At 40.6% G+C, this 14440-nt stretch overlaps 1 long non-coding RNA gene across 2 annotated transcripts in view; it reads left to right on the forward strand.

Annotated features, from left to right (window-relative positions):
• LOC135112454 (uncharacterized) overlaps nucleotides 1–14440 on the forward strand; it is a 144839-nt gene that overhangs the window by 38671 nt on the left and 91728 nt on the right. For both annotated transcript variants that reach the window (XR_010274395.1, XR_010274396.1), the window contains exons 2-3: nucleotides 3195–3368; nucleotides 3507–3639. This is a non-coding gene — a long non-coding RNA (uncharacterized LOC135112454). The remainder of the gene's footprint in view (nucleotides 1–3194; nucleotides 3369–3506; nucleotides 3640–14440) is intronic.

Genomic DNA, 14440 nt, shown 5'->3' on the forward strand with positions numbered 1-14440 from the left:
TGGTGTTACGTGTAGTAAGCAATTATTTGTGTGTGTGTTTGATGTTTTAAATAATTATATCCATGTTTTATTTATTTATTTTTTTCATTAATTTATGTATATAACATGAGGGCTTGGACTGTGGTGATGAGGGGAGTAAGAACCTAGCAAGCCTCCTCCTTTATATACAGTACTTTCAGAATTTACAGAGATAAGTACAGGCCTGGAGGGAGCTTACGACGTGGTATGTAGGTTTCTTCTATTTTTTTTTTTTTTTTAGCTGTCTTTATATCTATTTCCCATACCAAGATAACTCATACCAGTGTGACGTGGCTTATCTCACCCTAACCGGCAGTGGAAACCTTATTTTTCAATTGATTTTGACAATGGTGTTGATGGTTCATTCATTCATTCATTCATTCATCATTCATTCATTCATTCATTCACTCTCCGACCCATTGACTTTCTCTCAGGATCAATTGACAACTTCATTCCTTATTCACGAACCTGTCACGTTTTCTTACGACCACAGCGAGTCATAATTCACACCTTTATAATTGACTTTGAGCTCCACAACACTGCCCTTACATCCCCAGCACTTGTGGCCTTAGACTTTCACTCACGCCTAGACCCATACTTCATTCCCTCAACCCACACATGACACGTCGCATGACTCACGTGGCGTACCCATGGCTCATTCCTGACACCCTTGATGAGTTCCATTCACTAGGCATGACAGTGATATGCATGAATGGCGGGCTGATATTTACTGCCGGAGAGGGAGACAGACGAATAGTTAGATGAATGGATAGATAGATAGGTGGGTAGGTAAGGTATGTGGATAGGTGTGGGGAGAGAGAGAGAGAGAGAGAGAGAGAGAGAGAGAGAGAGAGAGAGAGAGAGAGAGAGAGAGAGAGAGAGAGAGAGAGAGAGAATGCTGAGTGTATAGGGTAAATAATAGAAGGATGATGTATGTATAGGAATGGTAGATGGGTATACATACAAATATGACAAATATGGATAGATTTTATACAGAGACTACCACTTCTAGACTTGATGGATTCTTACACCTTGTCTTATCCCCTTATTTTCTGTTCGAGAGAGAGAGAGAGAGAGAGAGAGAGAGAGAGAGAGAGAGAGAGAGAGAGAGAGAGAGAGAGAGAGAGAGAGAGCCTATCACAGACCTCCCACACACGCCATAAAGTCTAAAGGCTCGCGTCACCTTTGCTTCATCCATTAGCTTTTGTAAATAAAGACCATGACTTTTAAAGCTTTTAGGGAAGTTTTGAATAAATTGTCCCCAGATTGAAACTTGACACGTGTGCTTGAGAGAGAGAGAGAGAGAGAGAGAGAGAGAGAGAGAGAGAGAGAGAGAGAGAGAGAGAGAGAGAGAGAGAGAGATGCGTTTCTCTCAACTTTTCTCAAATGTATTCAGAGGTAAATGGATCTCCTCTCTTGTCTCCTTCTTTTCTGATTTTCACCTTCACCTTATCACAGGTAGACGGCAGTGCAGGTGTCGAGGGAGGATGTGTGTTAAATTACCGTGCTATTTATTTTCACGCTTGTCACATAGAGAATATCATAAATAACTAGACTTAGGCAAGGCTGGTGGTTGTGGTGGTGGTGGTGGTGTGGGTGTTAACATATCACGCGGTTGCCAGATGTTTCTTTCGTCTCTCTCTCTCTCTCTCTCTCTCTCTCTCTCTCTCTCTCTCTCTCTCTCTCTCTCTCTCTCTCTCTCTCTCTCTCTCTCTCTCTCTCTCTCTAAACCTCCGGTATATTTATATCCTCCCTTGTCATCTTTCCCAACACGCTGTGACAACTAGTTTGCGTACGTACACACACACACACACACACACACACACACACACACACACACACACACACACACACACACACACACACACACACACACACACACACACACACACACACACACAACGTCCCCAGATGTTTTTTGCGGCTTTCCATCTTGTCAGTTTAGTGTAAAGGCAAATAGTTTTATCTTCCATCACTCTCCCAATTCCTTGTTCCTTACTTTCGTTTTATGCTTTACTCCTTTTCCTCTGTTTGCAATGCCTTCTTTCTTCACCCTTCCTTCTTGGCGCCATGTGACCCTGTTATAGTGACATCTTAGTTATTCATAAGGTAAATCATTCAACTTGAGTTCTTATCACGCCTTCGCATTTTATGACCTCGTTCTTTCATATTTATATATTTTTTTCCACTTAAACTTTATTTTTTAGATATCATTCCTTCTCTTTCTCAATCCTTTGCAACGTTACCTCACTTATCTTCTATGTGCTCCCTTCTTTCTTCCTCTCCTTCATCTTTTTCAATCTGTCTCTCTCTTATTGGGTATACAGCTTCATCTATCCGTCCCTCTTCATTTGCCTCTTACCTATTTCTGCTTCATTGTCTCCTTCCTTCCTGTAACTCATCTATATTACTAACTTCTCCTCTCCCCTTCTGTATTACCTCTTCGAATATCTTCCTTTCTCTCCCTCAATGAACACGTCATTTAATCTCTCCCTCCCTTCTTCATTCCCTGGTTTACTTCCTTTCCTACATCTCTTCTCTCACCACCACCATCTTCTCCCCTCCTTTCCCTTACCATTCCCTCCAGTGCCTCACTTCCTTCCTCACCAACTAACTTCCTCACTGTCTCCCTCCTTCCCTCCCTCCCTCCCTTCCTCTCACCAACTTCCCCAGTGCCTAAGTCAGTCCTTCTCGCCCTTCCTCCACCCCTCCCGCACTCTCTACATCATTCAGTGCCTTCCCTCTCCTCCCCCACCAGCTTCCTGCTTGCCTCCCAGCGTCCCTCTCTGTCCAAGTCTAGTGACAGTCCCGTTAGTTGTCGCGACACCTTAAACAGCACAGTAATCAATCACATCTGTTCTCTGCTCTAATACCCTTCTCGCTTTCTCTTCCTTTCTCCCTCCCTTCGTTACAGCTCATACTCACCTCCCTTCCTTCCCTCTCCCTTCTTCCTCCTTCATACATACATAAATATGAATACATTTTTTTTTTCAGAATATTGCTTCATTTATTATTTCCTTGCATAGTCTTTGTGAAATGTGTTTGGTGAATATTTTATTTGATGGAATTTCAGTGTTTTAGTGCTTATGTTTCTTCGTCTCCTCATATTTTTTTTATTCTCATTTTATTTTATTTACTTATTTATTTTTATTTATTTATTTATTTATTTTTTGCAGATACGGTGTGAGGTGTGAAAGTACGCGTGTGAAGTGACGAGCTATCATGAAACTGCCCCTGAAAATTGCACATTGAACACGTCATATTCCAGAACTCGCCACGACTTGCAAGAAAATACTGAATAAAAAAAAAAAAAAAAAAAAACAGCAACACGAGCAGACTTCAATAACTGAGTATTTACTTGTATCCGTGTCATCGTTAAAAAGTTAAAAAATCAAGAATTAAAAACAAAAAAAAATGTGCCAGTATCATTGAGTTAAATTTTTGAAGAGTCGAAAAAATATGAACATTTACCAGTATCCAATTTTCAGTACAAGGACACCAGACTGAAATGGTTGGACATTCTCCACCCACTTATTCCACCTGGTCCTTCCCTCCACTGGTCTGTGCTCCTCCCGTGGGACCCTGAGTGGGACAAAAGCCTGCCTCGCTTGAGTCTGTAAGGTAAACACTTTTAATTATGGTCTTGTTATCTGTTTTCTTCCTCCCTCTTGTCCTTTGTTTTCTTGTAGATTTTGTCACAGGTGAGTGTTGCCAGTGCTGCCGTCTGTGAGGGGGTGAGTTTTTGTTTTTTGTTTTTGTTTTCGTGCTTATTTGTGTGTTGTTGATGTTTGTTGTTTTCGAGTTTCAAAAGTTTATTATTGTTTCTGTACGTTTTATTCATGATGTGTGCTGGTTTTCGTGTTCCTGTGGGGAATGTAAGAGGGAGTTTTACATGTCATATTATTATTTATTTATATTATTATTTATTTATTTATTTATATTGTTTTCGTTTTCTCTTATGTGGGAAAATAAGGTTAACTATTATAAACTGCCTAAGTGGATTTTTCTTTCATATTTTCTATTGCATTTGGTGTTTCTGATGGAAAAGTAATAGAGGAATTTAAAATCATATTAGAGAACTTTTTCTTGTATCATATTCTGTGCCTTTCTTTTCGGCGCTTTTACGGAAAATTCAGTGAAACTTATTTAAAACCATACTGGAAACGTTTTGTCTACATTTTGCGTGTTTTCAAAAGTTTTCAAAGAATATAAGAAAAACTTGTATAAATCGTGTTTGGAAATTTACGTAGAATAATACTAATAGAAAAGTTTCCTCCTCTGTTCCCATTTCATGTAGTTTTCCTTGCTTTTGAGTGAAACATAAGAGGAAACATTGGTGAACCACACAAGGAAGACTAGTTGAAATAATGCCAGGAATGGGAAAGGTTGCGTTTGGGATATTTGGAGCCGGTTCACACTCGCAACCAACACTCGTGTGGGAGTAAACCCATGAATGCTCCTCTCCTCGCCTGGTCCACTTGCACAGTCGCCTCTCGCTCCGCTATTCGGTGAGGCTGAACCAGTGTATTGGAATGTTTGGACAGGGACGTGAGGGAGGTGCGGGCCTGACCAGTGGAAGCTAGGCACTTTACTTTTCACACTATAAAGGCCTGCACTCCCAAATGTCCCGGAGTCTTGTCTCAGTTAATTTCAATGGGGTGTTATGTATGTTACTGGGGCTTCGAATGTGTTGTGATTCATGAGAGATTTTTTAAATGTGCCACTGATGAGGAAAGGCATCATGGGGATCTAATTATCTCTGTGACCTTTTGAAAATAGTTCTTTTGAGAGAAAATACTGACCAGAACGTGATAAATGCTATCTGTAAATGTATAGAGTAATACTGGTAATAGTAAATTATTTCCGATATTCAAAGATCCAATTTTCTTGGCCATCAAGTGTGATTGCCGGAATATTTCATTGCAGCTTGTTAGTTTACCCAACCATTACGTCAACAGTTAATAACCTCATACAATACAGCTTTCCTCTTCCATCCCGTTGTGACACCATATGAACGCATTGTTACGACATCATTCACTCATTCCCGTTGCGAAATGTTGGACATAAGCGAGAGAAAAAACTGTAATTGCTGATCATTCCCTAAATGGTTTACACACGGCTGCCCAACACCTCGACTTATGGATGTAATAATCGTTGCTTAATGCCGTGTTGCTGAGTGTTTTATTGAACGTTGCTGTCACACTTATTTCATTAATGTGTTATAGTATATGGTAAAGGACAGAAAACGAGAAGGAGAAAAGGCCTGCGCAGTTTGTGGTTCCCAAAAAGATAAATATAGGAAATTATAGAAAGTAAAGTTTCAGTAGAATAGACGACTAGTACGTAATTAGTGGATTACCGAACAGTATCATCTTAAAATGGGTTATTGAACAGCTCCCCTACAGTATTACTTGCAGAGTGTGTTGAGTCAGAGGATCAAGAGTCTGAAGGAATAAAAATGAGTAAGGCTGCGTATTGTGTTAATATTGAGGATATTGGTAACTCCACCGCTTCTGGGAAGAAAGAAAAGACCATACGGGATGAATTTAACCTTTCGTTACTCACAAGGTAGACTGCGCCTCTATCATATTACTGTTGTGAGGTTCATTTATTAGTATTGTGAGTATTGAGTATTCACGCGATGGCTTCAAGGAAGGACAGATAATTAAGCCAGATACGGAAAGGAGAGGAAGGGAAGGGCGCCTCGGGATACACTATAGATTCGGTTACTCTCTCCAGTTGTTTCCACAGAGGTATTGATAACGTTATTACTTCTTGGAAGGAAAGGAAGCAGCTGTGCGAGATAAATATGAGGTAGTGGACTAGAGAGAGAGAGAGAGAGAGAGAGAGAGAGAGAGAGAGAGAGAGAGAGAGAGAGAGAGAGAGAGAGAGAGAGAGAGAGAGAGAGAGAGAAGAGGTGGCATATTGCTTATCCAAGGATGTTCAAGTTTCAGAAAATTGAATCTACGTTCATTAAGTTTGCTCTCGCCTTGCAAAAGCTAAGTTAGTGAAATGATAAGCCCACAAACAGAAATGTAAATTGTTAGAGAAAAATTTAATATGTTTGACCATCTTGATGTTTTTATTTACTTTTGATCTTCGTTGGTTTGGAGTCGCTTCCGATTCTACACTACTACTACTACTACTGCTACTACTACTACTACTACTACTACAACGACAATAACAAAAACACTACTACTGCTACTACTACTACTACTACTACTACTACTACTACTACTACTACTACTACTACTACTACTACTACTACTACTACTACTACTACTACTACTACTTCTACTACTACTTCTACTTCTATACTACTACTACTACTACTACTACTACGGCAATACTACTACTACTACTGCTGTCACTGTTGTTGTTTTCAAATCCAAACGTACGTACTAATTTCATTACAAACAATCTAGAGGGGAAAATATTTTGCGTCCAGTTAATGCATTAAACCACTGCCTCCTGCGCTGCGTGGGAGAGGGCCTGGAGTGGGGCGGAGTGGGGATGGGAGTGGGGAAGTTACCTGTTGATTAATTAAAACTCCGGGAACCGCGTCAATAAACACCTGCAAATTATTCAGTATTAAAGGTGAGTTTGTGATTCGATGATTTTGCTTGCACGTGGAGGAAGAAAAAAAATAATATATACGTATCGTGTGCTTTTCTCTGTTCGTAATACCTTTTGATTCAACTTCCGGTAACATGACGTCCACCCTCCTAACACGTGGCATTCAATATAGCTCTTCTGTACCTTATCAAATCAAACCAAACCTGACCTGACCTCACCTAACCTAATATGTCCTAACCTAACCTAACTTAACCTGTCCTAACTTAACCTAACGTGACCTGACCTAACCTAACCTAACCTCACCTAACCTAATATGCCCTAACCTAACCTAACTTAACCTGTCCTAACCTAACCTAACCTAACCTGACCTAACTTAACACTTACCTTCTCAGTACATAACCTTCATTGTGGTACTCCTATACTTTCTCATCTAACCTAATTTAAATACAATATTCATCACTACCCTTGTTACCCTTTCCTAGTTGCCCAAGTGTCCCGTTGCCCCGTTAATCATCTTTCCTTAGTGTCTATCAAAGGATTTTCCACGAACAAATATTAAGTGCATTGCTTTTCTTTTGTTTATATTCCTGAAGCGAGTATCATGTTTTTTTTTCTCCATTCTTTCTTTTTATCTCCATTGTTCATTAATATATTTTGTTCTCTTTGCCATCTTTTATTTCCCATTTCTTCTGTCATTTTCAATCTTTTTTTTTTTTAGTCCTCTTCCATCGTCTTTATTTCTTCTATCTTATCTACCCTCACCTTGTCATCTATCATCTCCAGTCCTCCATTTCTCCATTCCTCTTCCATCATCTATTCTCTATCACTTCAAGCGTTTTCTATCCTCCACCTCTTCTATTATCTATCCTCTTCTATCCACTTGTGCCCTTTTTTGATCTCTTGTCTCTCCATTTCTTGTATTTTCTGCATGTTTCTATCCAGTTTGCCGATTTTTTCACTGCTGTGAGCACCGAGTAAATACACAAGGCAACTCCAGTAACAGAGATGGTGGGGAAAAAAAAGGAGGAAAAATAACGTGATACTGGTGTTAAAGCGAGTGAGAGAGAAAGAGAGAAAAAAGTCAGAATAGATGGAAATATTAACACGGTTACATGATTGAGAGAAAATTGAAGTTTTTGTTTTGTTACAAGATATGTTAGTTTTTTTTTTTTTTTTATTGTACAGTGAGGAAAGGAAAAAAAAGTGAGAGCAGATGAGCATTCTGTTATTGTTATACGGGGAAAGGAAAAAATAAAAGGTCATATCTGGTGAAAGTTTGAATGCTGTTGTACAAGTGGGGAGGAAATAAAAAAAAGGTCAGAACGAAGAAAAAAATTTCCGGTTCCGGGGAATTAAATAAATAAAAATCTATGGAGATGAAAATTCTATAAAAAAAAAAAAGCAGCTACGTTTTAGTATTAGAATAGATGAAATGAAAAACGCTAGAGATAAAAATTGTAGAAAAAAATTCCGCAATAATATCATAATAGATGAAATAAAAAGAAAAAGACTAGGGATGAAAATTGGATTAAAAAAAGTTAGTTATGTATGCATTAGTATCAGAATAGTAAGGATGTTGGAATATATATTAAAGCTAAGGGAGTATATTGAAAGGAACATAAAAAGAGAAAGCAAATACCTTAAGAGTGAGAGAGAGAGAGAGAGAGAGAGAGAGAGAGAGAGAGAGAGAGAGAGAGAGAGAGAGAGAGAGAGAGAGAGAGAGAGAGAGAGAGAGAGAGAGAGAGAGAGAGAGAGGTAGGAGGAAGTTGATGACGCGTAAAATGGAATAAAAAGGAAGAAGCAAATGAAAGAGAGAGAAAAGGGAGGAGAAAAAAAGAAGAGAGAAGATTCATGGCACTTTGAGAAGGGAGGAAAGAGGAAATGGAGAGGCGAAGAAACCTTATCATGGGAGGGAAAAGAGTGATGTGAGAGAGAGAGAGAGAGAGAGAGAGAGAGAGAGAGAGAGAGAGAGAGAGAGAGAGAGAGAGAGAGAGAGAGAGAGAGAGAGAGAGAGAGAGCTTCCTACAACAGTTTTGCCCTTAATTAAACTTACATCACTCTTTACATATGTCTGCTGCTTTTCCCTTTACATTTAATTCGGTAATAGTAATGTAATTCTACTTAATACAGTTTACATAAGTCTCCCCTATTCGACATTATTAGCTCGCCATTGAATTATCTTAACTGAGTTGTCCTTTGGAAGAGTGATGGAAAAGACTTAGAATTATTTTGATATAAGCTTGAAATTCCTCTTTTTAATTCTCTGATATTCATAAGGTGTTCAAGGTACATGTGGAGAGTATTGTGTGTATTCCTGCCTCTTTTCAGCTAAAATATGAATGTGTTTAATCATCGCCGCTTTTTTCAATTATTTTTCCTCTTATTTTCTTACCATATTCTCAAAATTATACAAAAAATGAGAGACAAAAGTACAAATGTATACAGTACCGATACTTATTTCTGGATCTCTCTATATGCAAGGCAAAAATATGAGATAGTTTTATGCTCTCTTTTTTTCTACGATAAATTTGTCATGGTTCTTAAAAAAACACTAGTGGTGAGAAATGGATTTTCTTGTTATTTATGTGCTTTTATTTTATGGTCTGTTGTGCTTTATTGATGGTTACTAGGTGTGTGTGTGTGTGTGTGTGTGTGTGTGTGTGTGTGTGTGTGTGTGTGTGTGTGTGTGTGTGTGTGTGTGTGTGTGTGTGTGTGTGGCAGGAGAGTGGGGGGATAGGTCTCTCTCTCTCTCTCTCTCTCTCTCTCTCTCTCTCTCTCTCTCTCTCTCTCTCTCTCTCTCTCTCTCTCTCTCTCTCTCTCTCTCTCTCTCTCTCTCTCTCTCTCTCTCTCTCTCTCTCTCTCTCTCTCTCTCTCTCGCTGGCTAACATTTGTTTTTTGCCACATGAAAGAAGGACGGAAGGAAGGAAGGCTTAATTATCTCTCTCATTGTAATGTAGTACCAACTTTTACACACACACACACACACACACACACACACACACACACACACACACACACACACACACACACACACACACACACACACACACACACACACACACACACACACACACACACACACACACACACACACACACACACACACACACACACACACACACACACACACACACACACACACACACACACACACACACACACACACACACACACACACACACACACACACACACACACACACACACACACACACACACACACACACACACACACACACACACACACACACACACACACACACACACACACACACACACACACACACACACACACACACACACACACACACACACACACACACACACACACACACACACACACACACACACACACACACACACACACACACACACACACACACACACACACACACACACACACACACACACACACACACACACACACACACACACACACACACACACACACACACACACACACACACACACACACACACACACACACACACACACACACACACACACACACACACACACACACACACACACACACACACACACACACACACACACACACACACACACACACACACACACACACACACACACACACACACACACACACACACACACACACACACACACACACACACACACACACACACACACACACACACACACACACACACACACACACACACACACACACACTTCCTCCGCCATATTTTTGTGTGTTGTGTTATATATTTCAGCCTTATCACTATAACACAGAAGGAATATTGTGTTCAAGAATACACACACAAATAAATAAGTATAAAAGTTTATTGAAAAGACTGAGTTAATTAATTATAAATGAATGTTAAACTTATTTTTTCCTTATCTTCTTTCCTCCCTTCGTATTTTCTATTTTTTTCCCCGCTCCGTCTCTTCTTATTTTCTCTCCCCTTTTTCCCCCCTTCATTTATTTTTGTCACGTTCCTCCTTTGCCTCCATTTTTAACCTGTTTTGCCTACTTCCCCTCCCCCTTTCCGTCCTCTCTCTCTCTCTCTCTCTCTCTCTCTCTCTCTCTCTCTCTCTCTCTCTCTCTCTCTCTCTCTCTCTCTCTCTCTCTCTCTCTCTCTCTCTCTCTCTCTCTCTCTCTCTCTCTCTCTCTCTCTCCTCTCCTCTCCTCTCCCTTCTCCTCCCCTCCCCTCCCCTCCCCTCTCCTCTCCTCTCTCCAGTTCACCCTTCCATTGTTCCCAAGGTCTTTTTTCCTTTTCCCTCCCTCCCTTCCTCCGTCCCTCCTCCCTCCATCTTTCCCTTCCTTCTTCCTCCCTCCTAGCCTCCTTTCCTCCCTCCCTCTTAACTAATGGCGCGAGATAGAGTCCAAACAAAGTAATTTTTCTCTTCTCGTGGTGAAAAATATGTAATTTACTTAATAGATCTTTACCTACATTTTCCTTCCTCCCTCGATTACAGTTTGTCATTAATAATCGTCAGTTTAATTTTCCCTACTGGCCAGATATCCCCTTAAGTAAAGGTTCTGAAATTAATCAAGAAGTGGATGGTAGTTTAAGTGCCTGAGAGATTTTATAAGTGAATAAGCCGGAAATTTGTTTGTGGGTAGGATTGGTAAGTCTGGTATTAATTTTAAATGCACAAAAAAGTCGATATTTTTACTTTTATATTTTATTGAAGTCATTTGATTTTTTGTAGGGATCATTTTTTTTTTAATGCTCAGAAGGAATCACGCTTTTTTTTAGATCCGTTTTTTGTTCTTTTTCCTTTTCCCTTTATTTCTTTGTTTTATTCGGGAGCAAGCAACAAGCCCTCTACACTCCATGTTTTCTTTCTTTTTACTGTCGCATTAAGGGGAAAAATACCACTTATGACACCACTTTCTACCCTTTCGTGAGGTGAATAACATCCTTGAATTTCAACTTAATGTTCTTTTTCTCACCTTTAACTAGAAAAAAAACTCCTGAACTGTCCTTTATTTCTCTTTATTTATTTATTTAATTTTTCCTCCTTTTTCCTACACAACTTAGGTCCATTCTCTCTCTCTCTCTCTCTCTCTCTCTCTCTCTCTCTCTCTCTCTCTCTCTCTCTCTCTCTCTCTCTCTCTCTCTCTCTCTCTCTCTCTCTCTCTCTCTCTCTCTCTCTCTCTCTCTCTCTCTCTCTCTCTCTCTCTCTCTCTCTCTCTCTCTCTCAATCTTTTCATTCTGGTGGGACAAACACTTCGATTTAGTAGATGTCAAGGTCACTCCTCCTCCTCTTCCTCCTCCTCCTCCTCCTCCTCCTCCTCCTCCTCCTCCTCCTCCTCCTCCTCCTCCTCCTCCTCCTCCTCCTCCACTTACTCTTCCTGCAACAGCCCACTCCTCCCTTCCTTCCTTCCTTCCTTCCTTCAGCAGACTCCGGAAACTTTGTGTGTGTGTGTGTGTGTGTGTGTGTGTGTGTGTGTGTGTGTGTGTGTGTGTGTGTGTGTGTGTGTGTACATCAGCGTGTTACTCTCGTGGCATTATCCTCGCTAACGTTCTCCTCCCCAGATATTTATCAAGTCCAAGTTCATCCCACGGGAAGTTGGTTGGTCCAATTGTGCAGGAATTATGTCGCTGTCATGGCCTTTCCAGCGCTGCATTAGGAACGGAATGAAATGATGCGAGTTTTTTTTTTTTTTTTCTCTCGTTGCTCACCGTGGTGTTACTTTCGTTTTTTTTTCTTTTTTTTTCTCTCGTGTGTGTGTGTGTGTGTGTGTGTGTGTGTGTGTGTGTGTGTGTGTGTGTGTGTGTGTGTGTGTGAAAACGATGGTAAGGACATATATTCTTTTCCTTAAAATCTTGTCTCTCTCGGACAGAGAGAGAGAGAGAGAGAGAGAGAGAGAGAGAGAGAGAGAGAGAGAGAGAGAGAGAGAGAGAGAGAGAGAGAGAGAGAGAGAGAGTAGCGGGGATGTTTTTCCTCACCGGGGAGCAATTTACAGTTACTGGGTGACAGGAAAGCTCGTCGTGTTTTCCCTACAGTGTTTTACTTATTTTTCCCAGATTGTGATCAAAATACGTGAAAAATAAAGTGCTTCCGAGAGAGAGAGAGAGAGAGAGAGAGAGAGAGAGAGAGAGAGAGAGAGAGAGAGAGAGAGAGAGAGAGAGAGAGAGAATAAGATGGAGTCTGAAATTCGATAGTTTGTTTTTATAGCATATTATAATTCCCGTGAGAAGAAGTTCAGAGAGAGAGAGAGAGAGAGAGAGAGAGAGAGAGAGAGAGAGAGAGAGAGAGAGAGAGAGAGAGGGGGGAAATAGAGGCAGAACATTTTCCATTTGTTAACAGGGTACAGCAGCATTTCAGGCTCCATTAAACCATTTAGTAAGGGGAGTTTTTAACACGTGCATAAAGCGAATGGAAGTGAAATAACAACGTTAACGAAAATTATACAACAACTGCAACAAGTGGGAAGTGCTGGGGAGGCTTTGCAGGTGGCTGGGGGAGGAGGGAGGGGGGTGGAGAAGGAGTGGAGTGGAGTGGAGTGGAGTGGGTGGTAAGGGGTAAGTTGGAGAGGAAGGAGAACAAGCGATGCGCGAAGCTGCCAAGGAGTAATAGTTGTAATAAGACACACAACTTGAGAGAGCCAAGTTATGTGAAGCGAGTTGTGTTTTCCAGCGAAAGTTGAGAGGCGGGAGGAGTTAACCTGAACACACACACACACACACACACACACACACACACACACACACACACACACACACACACACACACACACACACACACACACACACACACACACACACACACACACACACACACACACACACACGTTTATCCCCAAATTTGATTAAAAAGCGATGATTTGCTATTAAAACATGGATTATTATGAGCTTGACTTCAGTAATGTTACACACACACACACACACACACACACACACACACACACACACACACACACACACACACACACACACACACACACACACACACACACACACACACACACACACACACACACACACACACACACACACACACACCACCACCACCACCACCACCACCACCACCACCATCACCACTCGTACAGTTCTCCAGCTTTCCAGAGTAACAATAACTTCAATGAATCTGGGAAAAATATTCCTCCGGTTAACTTTACATTCCGGTAGAGAAGAGCGCGTTTTGTGTGCCGGATACATGTATGCCTGCCTCGGATTCCGGTCTGATTCGGATGAAGGGGAGAAAAAAAGGATTAAAAAGTCCCTTAAAGTTAAGCTGTGAAATTCATGTAGTGTTTAGTCTGTCTGTCTGTCTATCTGTCTGTCTACTTATCTCTGTTTCCATCTGTTATTAATTTATTTGTTTGTATGTCTCCATCTGTCTGTATCTGTCTGCCTTTCTGTTTGTCTCTGTCTTCGTTTGTCTTAAGTCTGTGTGTCTGTCTGTCTGTCTCTGTGTCTGCCTTGTTTGTCTGCCTGTCTGTCTGTCTTTGTCTGTCTGTCTGACTCTTGTTTTCTTGTTCTTGTTTATATGATATGGGTGGATAGATGGATATATAGGCAAATTAATAGATAGGTAGATAGATATACAGAGAGAGAGAGAGAGAGAGAGAGAGAGAGAGAGAGAGAGAGAGAGAGAGAGAGAGAGAGAGAGAGAGAGATTGTTAATAGTTTTCCGTTTGTTATACTTAAGTAAATTTGTTCTTAAAGGGTTCTCTCTCTCTCTCTCTCTCTCTCTCTCTCTCTCTCTCTCTCTCTCTCTCTCTCTCTCTCTCTCTCTCTCTCTCTCTCTCTCTCTCGTTATGAAAAAACTACAATGTACATTTTTTCTGTTGCAAATTATATTATCTGTGCTGGACAAAAACTGTTGCTGATGATGATTATGATGATTAATTTGTGGTAGTATCAGGGAAC

Source organism: Scylla paramamosain, chromosome 23 (genome assembly GCF_035594125.1).
Source record: "Scylla paramamosain isolate STU-SP2022 chromosome 23, ASM3559412v1, whole genome shotgun sequence".
NCBI lineage: Eukaryota > Metazoa > Arthropoda > Malacostraca > Decapoda > Portunidae > Scylla > Scylla paramamosain.